Source organism: Amblyomma maculatum, chromosome 4 (assembly GCF_055883805.1).
Source record: "Amblyomma maculatum isolate TAMU_Amacu chromosome 4, ASM5588380v1, whole genome shotgun sequence".
NCBI classification, from domain to species: domain Eukaryota; kingdom Metazoa; phylum Arthropoda; class Arachnida; order Ixodida; family Ixodidae; genus Amblyomma; species Amblyomma maculatum.
Genome location: NC_139347.1, coordinates 7,290,453 through 7,310,941, shown reverse-complemented (window position 1 = coordinate 7,310,941; position 20,489 = coordinate 7,290,453). Strand labels below are relative to the sequence as shown.

Here is a 20,489-nt window from a genome sequence, read left to right as displayed (position 1 = left end):
GTAGAGGCAGCAACATCAGAAACAGCAGAAGCTCCCTGAACCTGCAGCGTTTGCAGATGCGCCGGTGGTGGACCGCGAGTGGACAAGCTCACGAAAACAGAAGAGGGGGGAGTAACAGCGAGGCAGCAGTGAGGAGCGGCTTTTCGAGCACGCACGCACCGACCACCGCGACAACAATTGGAGCAAGGTAACAAATGGCGGTGAAGGAGGACAACAACGCGCGGAATTTCCTGAGGATTATCGGGGGCTACCCGCTGCGATCGCACAGCCGAAGCCGCAGCGGTTACCTCGACAGCGGAGGCTAAGAAAGAGCAGCGGTCGCCCATGCCAGAGAATAAAGCGAGAGTAATGGAGAGCAAGAACAGAGAGAGAGAAGGCTGGAAGAGGGAAGAACAGGACAGGAAGTTAGCAACAGGAGCAGCAGTGGCACCGGGCGAGAGCCAAGAAATATGAACTCGCGGCGCTAAATATGTATATCGTATATACGCGGAGCGCGTCCCTGGACTGAGGATGCGCTCGGCCTCTCGAAGCGGAGGGGGGCCGGCCGTGCGCGATACGCATCGGCCGAATCGAGTGTAACACATCGCGTCCGCCACGTATGCCCGCAAGAACAGCACACAGATACGCACGCCTTGCCTGCCTGAATCGCGCGGACGCCGGACAAAGCGGCGACGAAAAAGCGAAGGACGTCGACACGGACGGAAGGACAAGCGCCTGTCGCCGATAAAGGAGACGAAAGCGTTAGCTGCGCCGCTTTAAGCGCGGCTCGCTCTATAGCGGCGGCCAGAGCGACACACACAGGAGGTTGCAACGAAGGGCACAGTGTAATAGAGGATAGCACCGGGAACCTAGCTGTATACCCAGCGCAACGAGGCATGCCTGCGACATAACTTTCGAAATAAGAGGCACGAAGGATACACCATGGCTCAGCAAAAAATAAAGGCGGGAAAAAGAATAAAGAGAGTAAATGGGAAAATATCGGCGGAGCACGCACGGGGCGGCTTATAGCACTTGGACGGCGACACGGATGAGGATGGCCGTTTCGTGTCGCACAGGTTGTTCCCGCCGCTGGCCGTCCTTCTCCGCCGCCGTGCGTCGGTGCGGCATTTTGCTTGTGGAAGAAGGAGACGCTTTTTGAACGCCGTGTTATAGCCGTGTACTGCTTTAGGTCCCTTCCCTGAATAATGGACGGGTCATTTCTCTCTGAGCCCCGCCGCACCGAAGGTCGCCATCGGAGAGATAAGGAGAGAGAAGCTAGTTCGCTCTGGCTGAGCGCAACGCAGGAGGCACCTACGAATGTCGGTGGCATTGTGACATCGGAAGAAAAAAAGGACCAAAAATAAGTCGTGTTCCTGTTTAAGAGCTCGTGTTTGGCTTCGTATATAGTGAGGCCCTTGTGACTGAAGAAACACAAATATTAAAAACAAAGCTTACGTAATAGTAGTCAAGAAAAAGGTTAACGTTTGGTTAGCTAGTATTCATCACCGCCTTCGCACGATTTGTCGATGAAGTAAAGTGAATGTATTTCTTCCTTTTCCTCGGCTTGTGTGTTCTAAGCAGAACAGTCAAGCTCACAACGCTCTATCCAGCACTTTGATCATTGCGCATGCTCGCTGCTTCTCCCGATTGCCGCTCTGCATCGCCTCAGCGCCGCTGCACTTTAAGATCGAAGCTCGCGGAATAATATTAAAAATACTGACTGCTTAACGTCAGCGCAGCGCGAAACCATGCGACTACTTAGCCATCTCTCGTGTACATCTCATCCTAGTAGCGTTCGCCGTCTAAGCGCCTGCAGCTACAGATCGTCGTTACGGTACACGACGGACCGGTGAGTATTCGGAGTCGTTCCGAGTAACGCGAGCACGTATAGAACAGGAGAGCCTTCAACAAAAGCGACAGCAGCAGCAAGGTGGATACCTGCAATAAAATTACCAAATAAGCGAGCCAGTGCCGTGGCGCTGTATGGTCTATGTAGGGACTATAAACCTATTGACGTCGCGGCAGCACCACTGGCAATTAAAAATAGACTGCATACCCGTGGATCAGCTTTGCTTTATATAGCCTTTTGCTTTATATAGCCTTTGCTTTTATAGCCTGAGTCCCAAAGTGACTCAGGCTGTGAGAGACGCCGTAATGGAGGGCTCGTGAAATTTCGACCACCTGGGGACACCGCGCTCAGCACAGAACGCTTTGTTTTTCACCTGCGTCGAAGAGCGGTCGCCGCTGCCGGGATTCGATCCCGCATCCTTGGGGAACAGCCCCGCATCCTTGGGGAACAGCAGTCGAGCGCCCTACCCACTGCGCCCACGCCGAGGCTTTTCTTTCTAGACGCGCGCTTTTAAGAAGGCACTCGAAGCAATCCTTGATGTGAAGCCTTTCGGAGTTTTAGTAATTTCATGCTACAGTCGAGTGACCGTCGGGAGACGAAGGAGCGGAGCAAACATTGCGACTGCAAGGGCATGCCCACAATACCTGCTGCTGTATAGTGAGCGTCATGTCGTATAGATGTTTTGATTCATGCGAAACAATCCGTGCCAATCATCGGCTTTGTCGGAGTCCAAAAAAAAATTATTTTTATCCGCTGGACATAGGGCAGAAGGTGTAAACAGAGCAGACATTTTAATAAAAAAGCTAGCATGCTCAGGAAACCACTTGTTATCGTTACTGAGGAAAAACGAATTGCAGGGGAGCCTTGTTGTTGCCGCATCAATCCCCCTCTGCAGCCAAATGCGTCGACCGATTTTAGTGAGTATAGTCTGCTCGAACGAGACGACGTAGGGTGCGGCAAATGGGAGGAGCTAGGCTCGCTATACGCCTTCATAGGAACAACCACGATGTCTTGAGGATCTTATGACGCCATTAGCTGAAGGACTTCCTTTGGAGGGCGCATGCTGTTTTCTTTTTTTTCTTTTTTCCTTTTAAGTTAATTGTATCTGACTAGTACTGTTGCGACAGCGAAGTGACCAAGAACTCGAACTCGAAATAATGTTGTTATAAATTTAAGGGGACTTCAGCGACGGTGAGTAGATTCGCAAAATGGGAGCGATTACTCAAGATAGTAAAACAAACTCATCGGCGATGCTTTCTGAAAATGCAGTCAAAGCTTAGAGTGCAACATTGTGCCGATTCAGAGCCATAAACACGCAGGAGGTGGAAAACATGCAGAAAAAAACCAAAACAAAGTCGATATCAGAATTCGCGTGAGTTGTGTGTTCTAAGCAGAACAGTCAAGCTCACAACGCTCTATCCAGCACTTTGATCATTGCGCATGCTCGCTGCCTCTCCCGATTGCCGCTCTGCATCGCCTCAGCGCCGCTGCACTTTAAGATCGAAGCTCGCGCAATAATGTAAAAAATACTGACTGCTTAACGTCAGCGCAGCGCGAAACGATGCGACTACTTAGCCATCTCTCGTGTACATCTCATCCTAGTAGCGTTCGCCGTCTAAGCGCCTGCAGCTACAGATCGTCGTTACGGTACACGACGGACCGGTGAGTATTCGGAGTCGTTCCGAGTAGCGCGAGCACGTATACAACAGGAGAGCCTTCAACAAAAGCGACAGCAGCAGCAAGGTGGATACCTGCAATAAAAATACCAAATAAGCGAGCCAGTGCCGTGGCGCTGTATGGTCTATGTAGGGACTATAAACCTATTGACGTCGCGGCAGCACCACTGGCAATTAAAAATAGACTGCATACCCGTGGATCAGCTTTGCTTTATATACATTCATAGAGGTTGGATAACATAATAATAATAATAATAATAATAATAATAATAATAATAATAATAATAATAATAATAATAATAATAATAATAATAATAATACTAATAATAATAATAATAATAATAATAATAATAATAATAATAATAATAATAATAATAATAATAATAATAATAATAATAATAATAATAATAAATCTTTATTTATTGTGCGCAGGAACAACCATGTGGTCTTCGTGCTGCAGCACAAAAAAAAATGACAATGCACACACAGGTTCTACACACACACAGATAGAACACAAGAAACAAATAACACATGAAAGGAAACTGAGATGAAAAGTGTCACAGAAAGAATGAAATCAATGAGTAGCATGTCTTATATGCACAGTCAGATAATTGTAGAGCACATCACGGGGGAAAAAAAAGAAAAGAAAGCTATAGATAGAGAAAAAAAAAAGGCAAATAACTGACATTGATTATAGTAAATAGAAATATACATAAAATAAACAACCATTCCAGGAACAAGTCCGTGGTACTTAAAACACAGGCTAGAAATACAGGGAAATACAATAAAAATATAGAATTGAACGCGGGACAGTAAGATTCGAAAATACAGTTTAAAGTTAAAATATATATAAGAAACGGATAAAACGTAGTACAAGATACTTTAAACAGCACTGAACAGGAAGAAACAGATAAAAAGTAGTACAAGATACTTTACAGCAATGAACAGGAGAAAATGCAAAATGTGAAGTAAATTAAGTACAATACTTAGGCTAGAAAGTGGAATTTATATGTGATAAATACAGTTTAGAGCACAAAGCTACGAACGTCCAATATAAATGAAGAGAGCTAGTTTTGGAAGATGTCAAGGTGAAGACAAAAAGAGTTAAACAACATCTGCATTTTGTCAAGAGGGGAATGGGAACGAAGAAACTTGAACCGATCTGAATTCACTCATGCTCTTTAGCGGAACGAGCAGAAGAATGTACTCTAAGAGCTGAGGACACATAATGTGGCCATGAAGGAGCTTGAATAGAAAAATTATATCTACTCTGACACGACGACAGTTAAGAGAAGGAAGATTCTGTGGGGTGCTCTAGGTGGAGCGAGAGGAGGAAGTTGAGCAAGGAAAGCGATATCGAAATATCCGTAAAACTTTTTGCTGTACTCTGTCAACCTTGTTCCAGTTCGATTTACAAGTGCCACTCCAAACAATCGACGCGTACTCCAAAAGCGGGAAGCATATGGACAGGCACAGCTTTAGGAATGGAAGTGGAGTACGAACCTCTCTCGAAAGTCTGCAGACGAATCCGAGTGTCCGCATAGCCCGCTGAGCAATGCGTTTAGTATGAGAAGAGAAGCTGAAGGTGCGGTCAAAAAGTACACCAAAGTCATTAATTTCATCAACCCTGTCCAACAGCACAGAATTCACAGAATAATGGTGGAGAAAGCTGTGTGTTTTACGAGTAAATGAGACAACCTTAGTTTTGGAAGAATTGAGGGTAAGTCGATTCTTCGCACACCAGTCAGAAAAAGCAGATATGTCCGATTGCAACAACAAGCAATCTTGAAAAGATTGTATGACCTTGAATGTTTTTAAATCATCAGCATAAAGAAGAAACGACGAGTTCTTGATGACGGAGGAAACGTCGTTAATAAAAACGGAGAAGAGAAGCGGGCCTAATACAGAACCTTGAGGAACTCCACTGGTTGCAGGATAAACGAAGGAAGTCTGTCCATTGACACTGACAAAGCACGAGCGATCAAGGAGATAGTTACGTAGGAGGGCTACGATTGAGACTTCGACACCAGAGAGTAGAAGCTTTTCAAGTAGTAATGAGTGAGTAACAACGTCGAAAGCTTTGCTCATATCACAGTACACAGTGTCAACCTGACCTCTCTGAAGGGCTGTTGCAGAGGCATATGTCATAAACGTGACTAGGTTGGTTGAAGTAGAGCGACCCGATATGAAGCCATGTTGATTCGGTACTGTGATATGTTTGAGATGGAAGGGAAGTACATTATGCAAAGCTAATTCGAAAAACTTAGAGGTTGCATATAGAAGAAAAATCGGACGAGAATTGAAAACATGAGATTTGTTTCCTGACTTGAAGACAGGAAACACGCGTGCTATTTTTCACACGCGAGGAAAGGCAGCATTTTTCAAACAGTTATTAAATATAGCAGTCAGTACTGGTACAAAGATACAACTGAAGGCTTTTATTATGGCGGCTGGAATGCCATCAGGTCCAGGAGACAAAGATGGTCTCAGACGCTTAAGACTCGCAGTTATTAACTTCTCGTCAAAGAGAAAGGAATTATGTGGTGCACCAGATGGGAGGCATACGGAATCGCAGTGTGGAGGTTTGTATACGGAGGAAAAAGTTGGGCAAAACTGTCGGCAACATCCCGAATTTCCGACCCCTGAGAGCCAACTAAGCTGATACTGGAATCTGATTTAATAGAACGCTTGCGAACGTACCGCCAGAACTGACTAGGACGATTAGTGGCACTCCTCTCTAAAGACTCAAGATAAGAGTCATGGTCCTGCTTCTATAAGCGCTTGCAAAGAGAACGGAAGCGGCGAAACTCATCTGCCCAATTGTGAAACCCGGGCGTCTCGCTTTATACGATGGGCCCGTTCTTTAAGTTTTAACGCCATTCTCAGTTCTCTGGAAAACCAGAAAGGAAACTTCCTACGAGTAGGAGTATGCAGAGGTATGTACTGATGCCTACCGTCAAGAACTATTTCAGTGAAGCGACTGACTTGTCCGTCGGCATCACTAATGTCATTTAAAAGGGACCAGTCGACAGAAGAGAAGAAATTGAAGAGACCGACATAGTCACCACGTGCATACGCGAAACAGGGCGAATTCCCCGCCCGATCTGAAATAGTAGAGGGGGAGGCAGAGACAGAAGTAGTCACAAGAAGTGGAGGGTGAAATTTGTCACAGCGAGTAAGCGCTATGTCGGAACTCGAGACGCGAACACTTTCTAAATTCGATAGACAGATATCGAGAATATTACCACATCAGTTTCCAATGAAATGTGGTGTTGCAAAGAGTTAAAGGCTACAAAATCAAGTAGCATGCTACATTTACTTAATATATAATGATTATTGTGAGAAGTAAATGAGTTCCAGTTGATACCTGGATTATTAAAATCGCTTAAATTAGATGTTTGTGTTTGCTATGATGAGTTATAACATGTTCGATTGAGAGCAGAACATCATCATAGGCTCGAGGAGGAAGACTCGGAGGAATGTAGAAAGCTGAAGTAAAAGTTTTTCATGTCGATTTAAAGTGAGCTCAAGCCACACACATTCATCAACAGCTTCCAGATCGTAACGTCGAACATACTGCAGATAACTGTCAATAGCAATGAGCACTCCCCCTCCTCTTTGTTTGGGTCCTGTTTCAGGGCGGTCGCTTCTAAAAACAGAGTAATTATTAGGAAAGAAATTACTGGAAGGGATATCGCACGACAGCCAGGTTTCGGTAACTAAAACAGCGGTGTAACAACTGGCCAGAACGCTAGAAAAGAATTCAGATCCCTTAGTCCGAAGACCTCGGGCGTTTTGATAACAGATCTCCAAATTAGGGGCCACTGCAATTTAGCGTCAGTTCGGAGGAATGCAGCATGTCGTCGTGAAGCTTCCCACGAAAGTCCTTGTAAATGCAGCCCATCGGCCACATCGAAGGCTCGACAAGCTTACTGTAGGATTCTTCACCAACTTCAATCTGGAAGGACGAGTAGGAATCGTACCTTGTTTTCACCTGCCGGCAGGAAATGGGGGTAATATTCACTGATTTTAGATGGTTGGTAAGGTCTATACCGATGTTGTTTTGGGACTGAGCTTAGAGACGAAAATAGTCTTCGGACGCTTCTTTTGGTAAATGGTAACGTTCAGGACAGATGAGCTTGACGCGCCAGTGATGGCTCGACTTCGGTGCTTCTTCATCGCACTAGGTGGGTTAACCGCACGGGGAGGAGCAGAGGCAGAAGATGAACAGGTAACATCGCCGGGAGTAATCCCTCGATGAAGAGCGGCGGGGTAGTCCATAGACGGCTGCTCCTCACGTGTAGGATTGCCCACGGAAACGACGAGAGGACGCTCGACGAAAGGACGCTCACACTGCGAAGCAGCGCGCCGCACAAGCTCCTGGCGTATAGGCCGCGAACATCGGCACGTAGAGAGGCAATACCTTGGCTTGTTGTACGAAAGCCCGCGAGTTCTCCCCACGAAGGCGCTCGTTCTCCTCCCGTAGCTGGGCAACCTCATTACTCAGAAAAGAGATTCCCCCAAGCGCGTCGAGGAGGAGAGCCCGTAGCGAGGTTAACTCACCGCCATGTTCGCCGGTCGCGGTTGAAGGCGGAAAACCGGTCAGGTGGCTAGCCAGGAGCGGGGCGATGGGAGAAAGGAACGTAGCTGCCGGCGCACCACCGTCGCTAAGCCTAGCACCTCTAGACGACGACGACACACACAAATTGCACACCAATGGCCCGAGCCGGACTTCAAGAGTTGCAGCTCATCATCCACCCAAGTGACGCACTTCGTGTGAACACGTTTCGCACACTCGGCACAGCGTAAAAACTGCTGCTTGCCAAAAAACGGGCGAGATCACAGCGTACATGCGTCCTCACTGGGCGCCATCTTGGGAGAAAAAAAAATAATAATATTAATTTATTATCATTATTACTATTATTATTTGCTTGATATGACTCACTTGATGTATGAGTGTATTTTCGCTGGAACAACTGTAGTTAAAAGAGCTTTAAAATTTACATATTTTTTCCTTTATGGAGCGTAGAGCTACGTTTTTCCCCTCTTCTCTTCCTCCATTGTATGCTTACATTCATTTCATTGGTTGCGCAGTGCATATTTCAGTGTACAAGCATTAGTGCACCTGCACATAGGTCTTTATTTTTTGTTCTCTTCTCTCTTTTGTTTTCTTCTTTCTGTAATGAATCTACTGTACACATTGATTGTCGCAGATGATTTTAACAATTATTTTTCTACAGAACAGCGTGTTACAGTGGCAGGCACATCCGCATCTTTAAGATATTTTTAGGTGTTGACATTTGCTTTCTTCCTAGGCTGACCTTTACAGCATTATTCTCAGCCTCAAGCCCGTTTGTGGCTTTGGTGTGCCCGTAATAATTTGAAAATATTTCATGAATATGGCTTGAGCTGACATTAAATCGACATGAAAAACTTTTAGTGCAGCTTTCGACATTCCTCTGAACCTTCCTCTCTAGCTTACGATGATGTTTTGCTCTCAATCGAACGCGTTATAACTTCTCGTAGCAAACACTGTAGGCGATTCCTCTGCCCGATGGATGCGCACGACATATACACAGCGGGCCGTGTAACAAACATCTTTAATCTCACAGAGGGTCGTCCAAGGCGTGTGCGAGGTCGTCGTCCGGGAGGGCAGGCAGCGAACAGCCAGAGCATCCAGGAGCAAAGAGCCAGGCCGAAGCAAGAGAGGAGCGAAGAGAGGGCGAGACGGCGGCGCGTGCCTTCCTCGCGCGGGAGCGGTTATCCCCGAACGAGCGGGGAGAGGGAAACAGGCAGCGAGCAGGGAGCATTGGGAAGTGGCGCGGCCTTCGAATGTGCGGCGCGCCACAGGCCCTACAGATATGTGGCGCAGGGCCCCACAACACAAACTACTCATTTTAGGTCATTTAATATTTCAGGTATCAACTGGAACTCATTTACTTCTTCTCACAACAATCCTTATAGCCTTTAACTCTTTGCAGCAACACATTTTCATAGAAAGCTGCTGTGGTAATATTCTTGATATCTGTCTATCGAATTTCGAAAGTGTTCGAGTCATGCGTTCCGACATACCGCTGTCTGGCTGTGACAATTTCACCCTCCACTTCTAGTTGCTACTTCTGTCGCTGACTCACCTTCTACTAATTCAGATCGGGTAGGGAATTCGCCCAGTTTCGCGCATGCACGTGTTGACTATGTCGGTCTTTTCAATTTCTTTTCTTCCGTCGATTGGTTCCTTTTTGATCAGATTCGTGATGCCGACGGACAAGTCAGTCGTTTAAATGAAATAGTTCTTGATGGTAAGCGTCAGCACATACCTCTGCATACTACTACTCGTAGGAAGTTTCCTTTCTGGTTTTCAAGGGAACTGAGAACGGCGTTAAAACTTAAGGAACGGGCCCATCGTAAGGCAAAACGCCCTGGGTTTGACAATTTGGCAGATGAGTTTCGCCGCTTGCGTTCTCTTTGCAAACGCTTAAACAAGCGGGACCATGACTCTTATCTTGAATCTTTAGGGAGGACTGCCTCAAATTTTACTAGTCAGTTCTGGCGATACGTTCACAAGCGTTCCATTAAAATCGGATTCCAGTATCAACTTAGTTGACTCTCAGGGGTCGGAAATTCGGGATGTTGCCGACAGTTTTGCCCAACATTTTTCCTCCGTATACAAACCTCCACAATGCAATACTGTATGCCTCCCATATGGAGCACCATCTAATTCCCCTTTCTTTGACGAGAAGTTAGCAATTGCGAGTCTTAAGTGTCTGAGACCATCTTTGTCTCCTGGACGTGATGGCATTCCAGCCGCCAGCCGCAGCTTTCAGTTGTATCTTTGTACCAGTACTGACTGCTATATTTAAGAACTGTTTGAAAAAATGCTGCCTTTCCTCGCATGTGAAAAATAGCACGCGTGTTTCCTGTCTTCAAGTCAGGAAACAAATCTCATGTTTTCAATTCTCGTGCGATTTCTCTTCTATATGCAACCTCTAAGTTTTTCGAATTAGCTTTGCATAATGTACTTTCCTTCCATCTCAAACATGTCATCATACCGAATCAACATGGCTTATATCGGGTCGCTCTACTTCAACCAACCTAGTCACGTTTATGACATATGCCTCTGCAGCAGTCCTTCAGAGAGGTCAGATTGACACTGTGTACTGTGATTCGAGCAAAGCTTTCGACGTTGTTACTCACTCGTTACTACTTGAAATGCTTTTACTCTCTGGTGTCGAAGCCTCAATCGTAGCCCTCCTACGTAACTATCTCCTTGATCGCTCCTGCTTTGTCAGTGTCAATCGACAAACTTCCTTCGTTTATCCTGCAACCAGTGGAGTTCCTCAAGGTTCTGTATTAGGCCCGCTTCTCTTCTCCGTTTTTATTAACGACGTTTCCTCCGTCATCAAGAACTCGTCGTTTCTTCTTTATGCTGATGATTTAAAAACATTCAAGGTCATACAATCTTTTCAAGATTGCGTGTTGTGGCAATCCGACATATCTGCTTTTTCTGATTGGTGTGCGAAGAATCGACTTACCCTCAATTCTTCCAAAACTAGGGTTGTCTCATTTACTCGTAAAACGCACAGCTTTCTCCACAATTATTCTGTGAATCTGTGCTGTTGGACAGGGTTGATGAAATTAATGACCTTGGTGTACTTTTTGACCGCACCTTCAGCTTCTCCTCTCATACTAAACGCATTGCTCAACGGGCTATGCGGACACTCGGATTCGTCTGCAGACTTTCGAGAGAGGTTCGTACTCCACTTCCATTCCTAAAGCTGTGCCTGTCCATATGCTTGCCGCTTTTGGAGTACGCGTCGATTGTTTGGAGTGGCACTTGTAAATCGAACTGGAACAAGGTTGACAGAGTACAGCAAAAAGTTTTACGGATATTTCGATATCGCTTTCCTTGCTCAACTTCCTCCTCTCGCTCCGCCAAGAGCACCCCACAGAATCTTCCTTCTCTTAACTGTCGTCGTGTCAGATTGGTTTGGTTTGGTTTGGGGGGTTTAACGTCCCAAAGCAACTCAGGCTATGAGAGACGCCGCAGTGGAGGACTCCGGAAATTTCGACCACCTGGGGTTCTTTAACGTGCACTGACAACGCACAGCACACGGGCGCCTTGCTTTCCGCCTCCATCGAAAAGCTGCCGCCGAGGCCGGGATTCGATCCCGCGTCCTTGGGAACAGTAGTCGAGCGCCGTAACCACTGCGCCACCCCGGCGCGTGTCAGAGTAGATATAATTTTTCTATTCAAGCTCCTTCATGGCCACATTATGTGTTCTAAGCTCTTAGAGTACATTCTTCTGCTCGTTCCGCTAAAGAGCATGAGTGAATTCAGATCGGTTCAAGTTTCTTCGTTCCCATTCCCCTCTTGACAAAATGCAGATGTTGTTTAACTCTTTTTGTCTTCACCTTGACATCTTCCAAAACTAGCTCTCTTCATTTATATTGGACGTTCGTAGCTTTGTGCTCTAAACTGTATTTATCACATATAAATTCCACTTTCTAGCCTAAGTATTGTACTTAATTTACTTCACATTTTGCATTTTCTCCTGTTCATTGCTGTAAAGTATCTTGTACTACTTTTTATCTGTTTCTTCCTGTTCAGTGCTGTTTAAAGTATCTTGTACTACGTTTTATCCGTTTCTTATATATATTTTAACTTTAAACTGTATTTTCGAATCTTACTGTCCCGCGTTCAATTCTATATTTTTATTGTATTTCCCTGTATTTCTAGCCTGTGTTTTAAGTACCACGGACTTGTTCCTGGAATGGTTGTTTATTTTATGTATATTTCTATTTACTATAATCAAAGTCAGTTATTTGCCTTTTTTTTTTCTCTATCTATAGCTTTCTTTTCTTTTTTTTCCCCCGTGATGTGCTCTACAATTATCTGACTGTGCATATAAGACATGCTACTCATTGATTTCATTCTTTCTGTGACACTTTTCATCTCAGTTTCCTTTCATGTGTTATTTGTTTCTTGTGTTCTATCTGTGTGTGTGTAGAACCTGTGTGTGCATTGTCATTTTTTTTTGTGCTGCAGCACGAAGACCACATGGTTGTTCCTGCGCACAATAAATAAAGATTTATTATTATTATTATTATTATTATTATTATTATTATTATTATTATTATTATTATTATTATTATTATTATTATTATTATTATTATTATTATTATTATTATTATTATTATTATTATTATGTTATCCAACCTCTATGAATGTATATAAAGCAAAGCTGATCCACGGGTATGCAGTCTATTTTTAATTGCCAGTGGTGCTGCCGCGACGTCAATAGGTTTATAGTCCCTACATAGACCATACAGCGCCACGGCACTGGCTCGCTTATTTGGTATTTTTATTGCAGGTATCCACCTTGCTGCTGCTGTCGCTTTTGTTGAAGGCTCTCCTGTTGTATACGTGCTCGCGCTACTCGGAACGACTCCGAATACTCACCGGTCCGTCGTGTACCGTAACGACGATCTGTAGCTGCAGGCGCTTAGACGGCGAACGCTACTAGGATGAGATGTACACGAGAGATGGCTAAGTAGTCGCATCGTTTCGCGCTGCGCTGACGTTAAGCAGTCAGTATTTTTTACATTATTGCGCGAGCTTCGATCTTAAAGTGCAGCGGCGCTGAGGCGATGCAGAGCGGCAATCGGGAGAGGCAGCGAGCATGCGCAATGATCAAAGTGCTGGATAGAGCGTTGTGAGCTTGACTGTTCTGCTTAGAACACACAACTCACGCGAATTCTGATATCGACTTTGTTTTGGTTTTTTTCTGCATGTTTTCCACCTCCTGCGTGTTTATGGCTCTGAATCGGCACAATGTTGCACTCTAAGCTTTGACTGCATTTTCAGAAAGCATCGCCGATGAGTTTGTTTTACTATCTTGAGTAATCGCTCCCATTTTGCGAATCTACTCACCGTCGCTGAAGTCCCCTTAAATTTATAACAACATTATTTCGAGTTCGAGTTCTTGGTCACTTCGCTGTCGCAACAGTATTAGTCAGATACAATTAACTTAAAAGGAAAAAAGAAAAAAAAAAGAAAACAGCATGCGCCCTCCAAAGGAAGTCCTTCAGCTAATGGCGTCATAAGATCCTCAAGACATCGTGGTTGTTCCTATGAAGGCGTATAGCGAGCCTAGCTCCTCCCATTTGCCGCACCCTACGTCGTCTCGTTCGAGCAGAATATACTCACTAAAATCGGTCGACGCATTTGGCTGCAGAGGGGGATTGATGCGGCAACAACAAGGCTCCCCTGCAATTCGTTTTTCCTCAGTAACGATAACAAGTGGTTTCCTGAGCATGCTAGCTTTTTTATTAAAATGTCTGCTCTGTTTACACCTTCTGCCCTATGTCCAGCGGATAAAAATAATTTTTTTTTGGACTCCGACAAAGCCGATGATTGGCACGGATTGTTTCGCATGAATCAAAACATCTATACGACATGACGCTCACTATACAGCAGCAGGTATTGTGGGCATGCCCTTGCAGTCGCAATGTTTGCTCCGCTCCTTCGTCTCCCGACGGTCACTCGACTGTAGCATGAAATTACTAAAACTCCGAAAGGCTTCACATCAAGGATTGCTTCGAGTGCCTTCTTAAAAGCGCGCGTCTAGAAAGAAAAGCCTCGGCGTGGGCGCAGTGGGTAGGGCGCTCGACTGCTGTTCTCCAAGGATGCGGGATCGAATCCCACACTCTAAAAAAAAAGAGTGTAAAAGGAGGGTAACTTCGGGATTTATGCTATCTGAAACCGCATGGCTTAAATATACCCTGCGCAATCACCCGCACGGAAGACGTTAGTCTCTCTCGCATGACTTTACACCATTTCGTCCCTGCAGCTCAAGCAAAAAAAAGTTTGCCGCTTGTTTCTTCTTTTTTTTTTTATGATGGTAACCGGTTTCAAGCTGGGTGCGGCTGTGTTCCTACTTCCCGTCCGATGTCCTTTCAAGAGCTACCACAAAAGGACCCCTCGTTTTTCCCCGGAGGAGGTAGGGAATCGTCGAAAGTTGGGAGCATCTTATCTTCTTACAAAAAGCGGTGCCTCCCCCCTTCACCCCCCCCCCCCCCCCGACACCCGTCCCGTCTTTTGACTCCTACGCGAGCTTGACCGTGGAGAGAGCAAGGCCGAACTCAGAACAAGGGCGGACAGACAAGTGTGTACGCTGCAAAACAGGGAGAAAGGGGAGGTGATGGGGGAGTGGTGGTGAGACGAGAAGCGAAGCAGTTGCTTTTTAGTTTTGTTGCTTTTATTCTCAACGCAGCGTCACGTGTTCGTAGTTGCTTGAGCCTGCCTGCGTTCCCTGCACTCTGCTAATCCGAGAAGACGACGACGGAGATTGCCGCACGAGTCAGCGTTCGTGCTCTTTGTCGTTGGTACTCATCTGTGTTTTTAGAAAAGTTCGGTTGCTCTCAGCGATTATTTCATCGAGTGCGCTCATCGATGCCTCACTATGAAACGACTTCGTGAAAGTGTGAACTTCGGAATGAAACGGCGGATGGCTGGTCGTCGCGGTGGTGGCGTTCCAACGGATCCTTGGCGCCAAATTTCAGCCGCGCATGTAAGTGACGTTTTACATTTCGTTTTACGTGTTTTTCTCTGCTATTTAACTTGGCCTGAACATGTTTTGTTATTGCTTACGTCCGCGACGCTGCTTGTTTGTCTGTGAAACGGCCTCTGAGCACGACGTCTTGGATCCCAACCTGAGCATACCACTCCCTCAGTTCAGACTGGAGGAGCGGCGCATCCCAAAATTTTTAGATGGTCACGACCTTTTTGCGGGATGTTAATGGTGCATTTTTAGTCGTCTACGACGCTCACAAGCATATCCCGCGGTCGAAAGTATGCGTCGACGAGTGCTAATGCAGTCCCGGTGATACGCATTGACGTGTTTGCATGCCGCATTATTTTTGCTCGCTGCCTACAATCGATTTTGATCGTCTGTTGTTGCTGCTTTACGGGAACGTTGCCATAAATGCGGGAGAGCATGCAGGGTGATGGGTTAAGTTTACGGTTCTTTTGCCAGCAACTTGTACGTTCGAAGGCAGCGCGCTTGATATCCTAAAGTCACGCTTTCAGAACGCCGATTTAACCCCGCAGTTTTGAGCTGATGGCGTCGAGACCAGAGGTGGGACCGAGCCGATTCGTGTACATGTATACTGTCGCAGTGACGCAATGTGCAGGAAAGACATTTCTCACGCTTTTTTTTTTTTTTTTTCGCTGCAGGCTCAAGTCCTTCGTCTCGTCTGCGCAAGAACGTAGACTGTCGTTTCTTCAAAGAATTTGAAACTGGTCTCTGCTATCCGTGCTGGTAAGTCCAAAGCATTGTTTCCGTCCAGAAAGGGGCGTTTAAATTGACACGCGCACTTTTGTGGCACATATTGCTGATCACTGACATCTGCCTCAATGTATACTGCTTGGGATTCTCGTCGGAGAATATTTATGTCGCGTGCCATGTGTGTGTCTCCTTGCGTGTTGCCATTTTCGCTCATGCCGTGCAATATGGTGCACGCCCAGACAGTGACTTATCAATTGAGTTTCATTGTGTTTGAGGGCGTGTGCGAGTAAATGGTGTTATTTAACTTGCTGATCACTTATGTTAAAAACTGATAATAAATATTGGACTCGATCAAATCACTTAACAAGTGAAAAATCTGGGTTAGCTGGTGATCAGATGTCTTCAGCATTGAAGCAAACCATGTGTCACCCCTTCTCTGCTTTAAGACTGACTTTCTGTTTGTAATCGGTACATAAAAAGACCAGCGCAAAAAAAAAATAATTACGGGGACAAAGGAACAAAAAATGACAGGACGGGCACTGAAATACGTTTTGTGTTCCTTTGTACCTGTTTTCTTTTTTTTTTTTTCGCTGGTCTTTTAAGGTGTAAGTATGAACCAACTGGCCCAAACAGCTATTTTGATTAAATGTGCTAATTTTCGTTAGCGAGCTAAGGAAAATTTTTGTATCACTAATATTTTTCATTTGGGGATTTGCTATAGTTTCTACTCAGCTATTTCCATTCTGAACTTTTCAGCCTCCTGACCCATAGAAAGGAGGCTATGCCTGACCAATAACAACACATTCTTTTCCTTCTGTAGTTTCTGTTGTCAGACATTGTGTTATACTCATTACTACAATTCACTGGTACTGAGACATTCCCTCATTGAAGTTAATGTGTATTGTCATTGTGCTAGCAGTTTGTCATAAATCTGCTATTCTAGTTTATTTAAGCAGTTATTGCGACTGTAAAGAGGTGGCAGATATTGTTACAGATATATCTAGAACAGGAGTTGTAGCTTTTAAGCTCATTGTCAAAATATTTGAGTCATTGTTGTGGCATGTGTGGTGCCATTATTTTTTGTACTATAGTTATGTATGTACTAGTTACAAGTATCATGCTAATGTTATGAATGATACCTTTGCTGCAGCGTACCTGCCAGTAGGAGGAATACGGTGTAGAAGTGCTGTTACTCCTGCTTCTAAAGATCAACCTGCTTTCTTCAGCGCTGGACGACTACTTACGGCAAGATTTGTGTGGTATGTATTTTTCGACATAGCTGTGGCATTGTGGTCTCTTCATTGTTGCTTTATGTCTATCAAAGAGCATATTTTTCGATGCTGAGGAGCAATAGCCCTGGCATTACATTGATTTTGGAACCATTCAGTGCTATTGAGCAAGTTAGCAAGGGAGGAATTTTTTCAGTATGTAATCGATCTGAACATGTTGACTTCTTTTTATTGAGTGAGCTGTTAATGTATGCCTCTTTTCTTTTTTTCTTCAAAACCTAATATTTAAATTGTTTGCACTTGGTTCTCAGCAGTAAGGTTATGTTCTCTGATGGGTGTAATTTTCAACAACTCACATGCTCTTATGTTGCTAGGTATGTCCACAATAGAATGAAACTAAAAATGAAGTACTGCAGGTGATATGTAATGGACGGTATTTTAGCACTTTCAGCTTTATTGTTTCTTTTGTGTTCTTTATATTGTTTTGTGCCATTTGTACTCAGCGTATTTTCCTTGTGTTCCACCACTACCATTTAACAAATATATATATATATATATATATATGCCCCCACCCCTTATGTCATGTCTATGGGCCTATAAAGGGAGAATGAATGAAATGAAATTTGCAGTACAATTAGAACTGGATTGTGCAGCACAGTGGACATGTCTGTGGCAGAGGATAATGGTTGAATGGCTAATCAACCAAAATTGACTTAACTTTTGCATTTTAATTTTAGGGGACAGTATTATATATCAGAAATGAGGGTCCCCAATATTATAGGTGAGCCCAGTTCTTAAATTTTCTGAAAGAGCAATGTAGTTCAAAATACTGAACAAGGAAAGGCGTATTTGAAAACTATTGTCTTGCTTTCCCACATTGCATGTAAAAAATGTTGCTGCACTTGGTATTGTTGCCAGAATCATGTTAGCTTCTTCTGCATCATCAAAAACACAAAATATGTCTATATTATCTGAATAAGAAATGTCAGCAACACCCTTTTTTAGTTATGTAATGTGGAAAAACCAACTTACAAAGCTTTTAAAGGAATATTTTTGATGCTCATTATGTTAGACCACATAGATGATTAGGAGGGTTTTAGGCCTAGGCTCACTCATTAATAGCCTTCAATTTTGCAGTTTTCATATTGCCTCTTATAAACAAAAAGAATAGATAATTAAGTCTAATCCTGAAGCTGTACCAGGTACCCAAAGTCCACATTGCTACACAACCCACCGGCAGAGACTGCACGGGTGTCTCTTCATAGTTTATGATTTGCAATCTGTAAAGGTAAAGAACATAATCTTCGAGAAATTTGTTGTAAACACTTTTTAATAATCATTCTTGTATAATATTGGTCAGCATTTACAATTTCATTAGTTAGGCATCTAAAGAAATAAGCAGTTGACAGTTCTGGCAAATTGCAGTTTATGAGAAGTTTTATTCCTGCTGCATGTGCTGCGAGCATTACATGAAACAGCAATACATAGAATCTCAAGCTTTGTGGTTTGTTCAAGGAATTATAGGGGTATTGAAGTGTATTGTTTTTTGCCTCCTGAGCAAGATAATGTAGTTTTGAAGTGAAACGGCAGTCTCGAGAAGTTTTTGGCATCGGCATAAGCTGATGTGTGGTGTGAAACTAGCAATGAACTTATGTAAAAGTTGCATTTTATTGTCATGCTTTACATAATTCTGCATCTGTGACATCACTGCAGTAATGCACATGTGCAGAAGGTGCTTTGGATGTGCCTTGCTATCATTGCTCTTTTAGCATGAAATGTTCCATCTTTCAGAAGTGGTATCCCGCATTTTATAAGGCATAGCCTCTGTGGTATATTCATGCCTTTTTCCAGGAATGTAAACTGCACTAAAGGCAGAAACAATAGAATGACCTTAGACATACCCCTGCAGGAGCAAGCTCTGCAGGAACAAGCTTCATTCGTTATATTCATGAGAAATGACAACGAATGCAAGAACAAAAGGACCTCCCCCCATCCCTCCTCCCCCCCCCCCAAAAAAAAAAAAAAGAAGAAGAAGAGATTTGCAGTTGTCACTTGTGATGGATGATCAGATGACTAAAGACAGTGTAGTCTCAGGAAAACATTAACACTATAGGCAACATAAGATAATGTCATGAAGGACCAGAGACAGTGTTTTCTAGGAGGGTGAGACCATAGTGACTAGAAACAAGACCACTGGTATGGTCAGGTGTGAAAGCAAACTATAATGTTTGGGTGTTGGAGTGGAAACCAGCAAACAACAAAGGTGAAAGTGAAGGTGATAAAACAAAGTTTAACATAAAAAGCTAATGATAAAAAAAAGGAGAACTGCACATATGAACGAGTAGAGGGAGGGGTTTTTTAAATCACATCTTTTGCCTTTATTAGGCTAGCTTCTATTTTATCAATATGTTTTCATTCATATTTCTTTAAATAACCCTCTGGGTAGTCCAACATCAGTGATGCCTATGGCTTGACCCTGCTCCTAACAAGAATATGTCTCATTGTATATTGTGTCTTGTTGAGCATATTGTCAATTTTTTCTGAGATTGCAATGTGCTAGTTGTCTATGTGTGTGTTAGTGGCACAGGTAAAGCTCAGATTTGGAGAATTTTCATTGATCTATATATTGTGTGATTTCACAATTCTCATTATATAAACACTTGGAAGCCTGTACTGGTGCACTATTTCCATCTGTCTTCCTTTTTACTTGCCCTTTGTGCAGTGTTATTTTTATATGTGAATTAATTACTCCATAAGCATGTTTTGTGAGACTTTCTTCGTGAGTAACTGATTACAAGTTCTCTTTTCTATGCAGGTCAAATACGTGGTACATCCCTGCCCTGACTGTGCGGAGAAGATTATCCAGTCCCTTGCTGCAACTTCGGTGTATAATGAGGTAAAATAAACACCATGGTATGTTATCTTAAATGATTGTTCTGTAAATTCTTTTTGTTCACTCTGCAACATAACTTACGGCTTGAATACAACATGACACAGCCTACCTCACCTGAAACATTGCTCACTGTCACACTCCAGACGACACAAAGATATTGCAATGTTTCAACATAATCTTTCCTTCCAGAAAATCTTGAAATGTATTGGTTAGCTTTATTCCTGCTTCCAGTGACCAAGTTTACGATGCAGATTGGTAATAGTACTCTTGTGTGGATAGCATATATATACCACAAGATGATGCTTAGATACCCTATGTAATATGGCATTACTTTAAACTGCTTGGAGGGCAACGTTATCCTTCTCCTGGTGGTATAAGCTTGCACCATAAAGGTGCAAAACTTTGCGCTCTTTGTCAAAATATAAATTTATACTCTAAAATGGTAACTTTGCACCTGTACATACAGGATAAGCTTACGTTGTCAAGGTGCAAACTTGCACCTTTGATGCAAGGGTATGCTTATGCCATCGACAGACTAAAACATAGGCCTTTATGAAAGGTGCAACGTTATGCCTAG

General features: G+C 43.8%; 1 protein-coding gene and 1 long non-coding RNA gene across 4 annotated transcripts in view; one reads left to right on the top strand and one right to left on the bottom strand.

The window, feature by feature from the left end:
• Sox102F (transcription factor Sox102F) overlaps positions 1 to 20,489 on the bottom strand; it is a 1,035,502-nt gene that overhangs the window by 500,936 nt on the left and 514,077 nt on the right. The gene's annotated exons all lie outside the window — the stretch shown is intronic.
• On the top strand, positions 14,846 to 19,947 carry LOC146190252 (uncharacterized). Its single transcript, XR_014706310.1, has 4 exons — positions 14,846 to 15,073; positions 15,739 to 15,823; positions 16,941 to 17,049; positions 19,835 to 19,947. It is a non-coding gene; the product is annotated as an uncharacterized LOC146190252 (long non-coding RNA).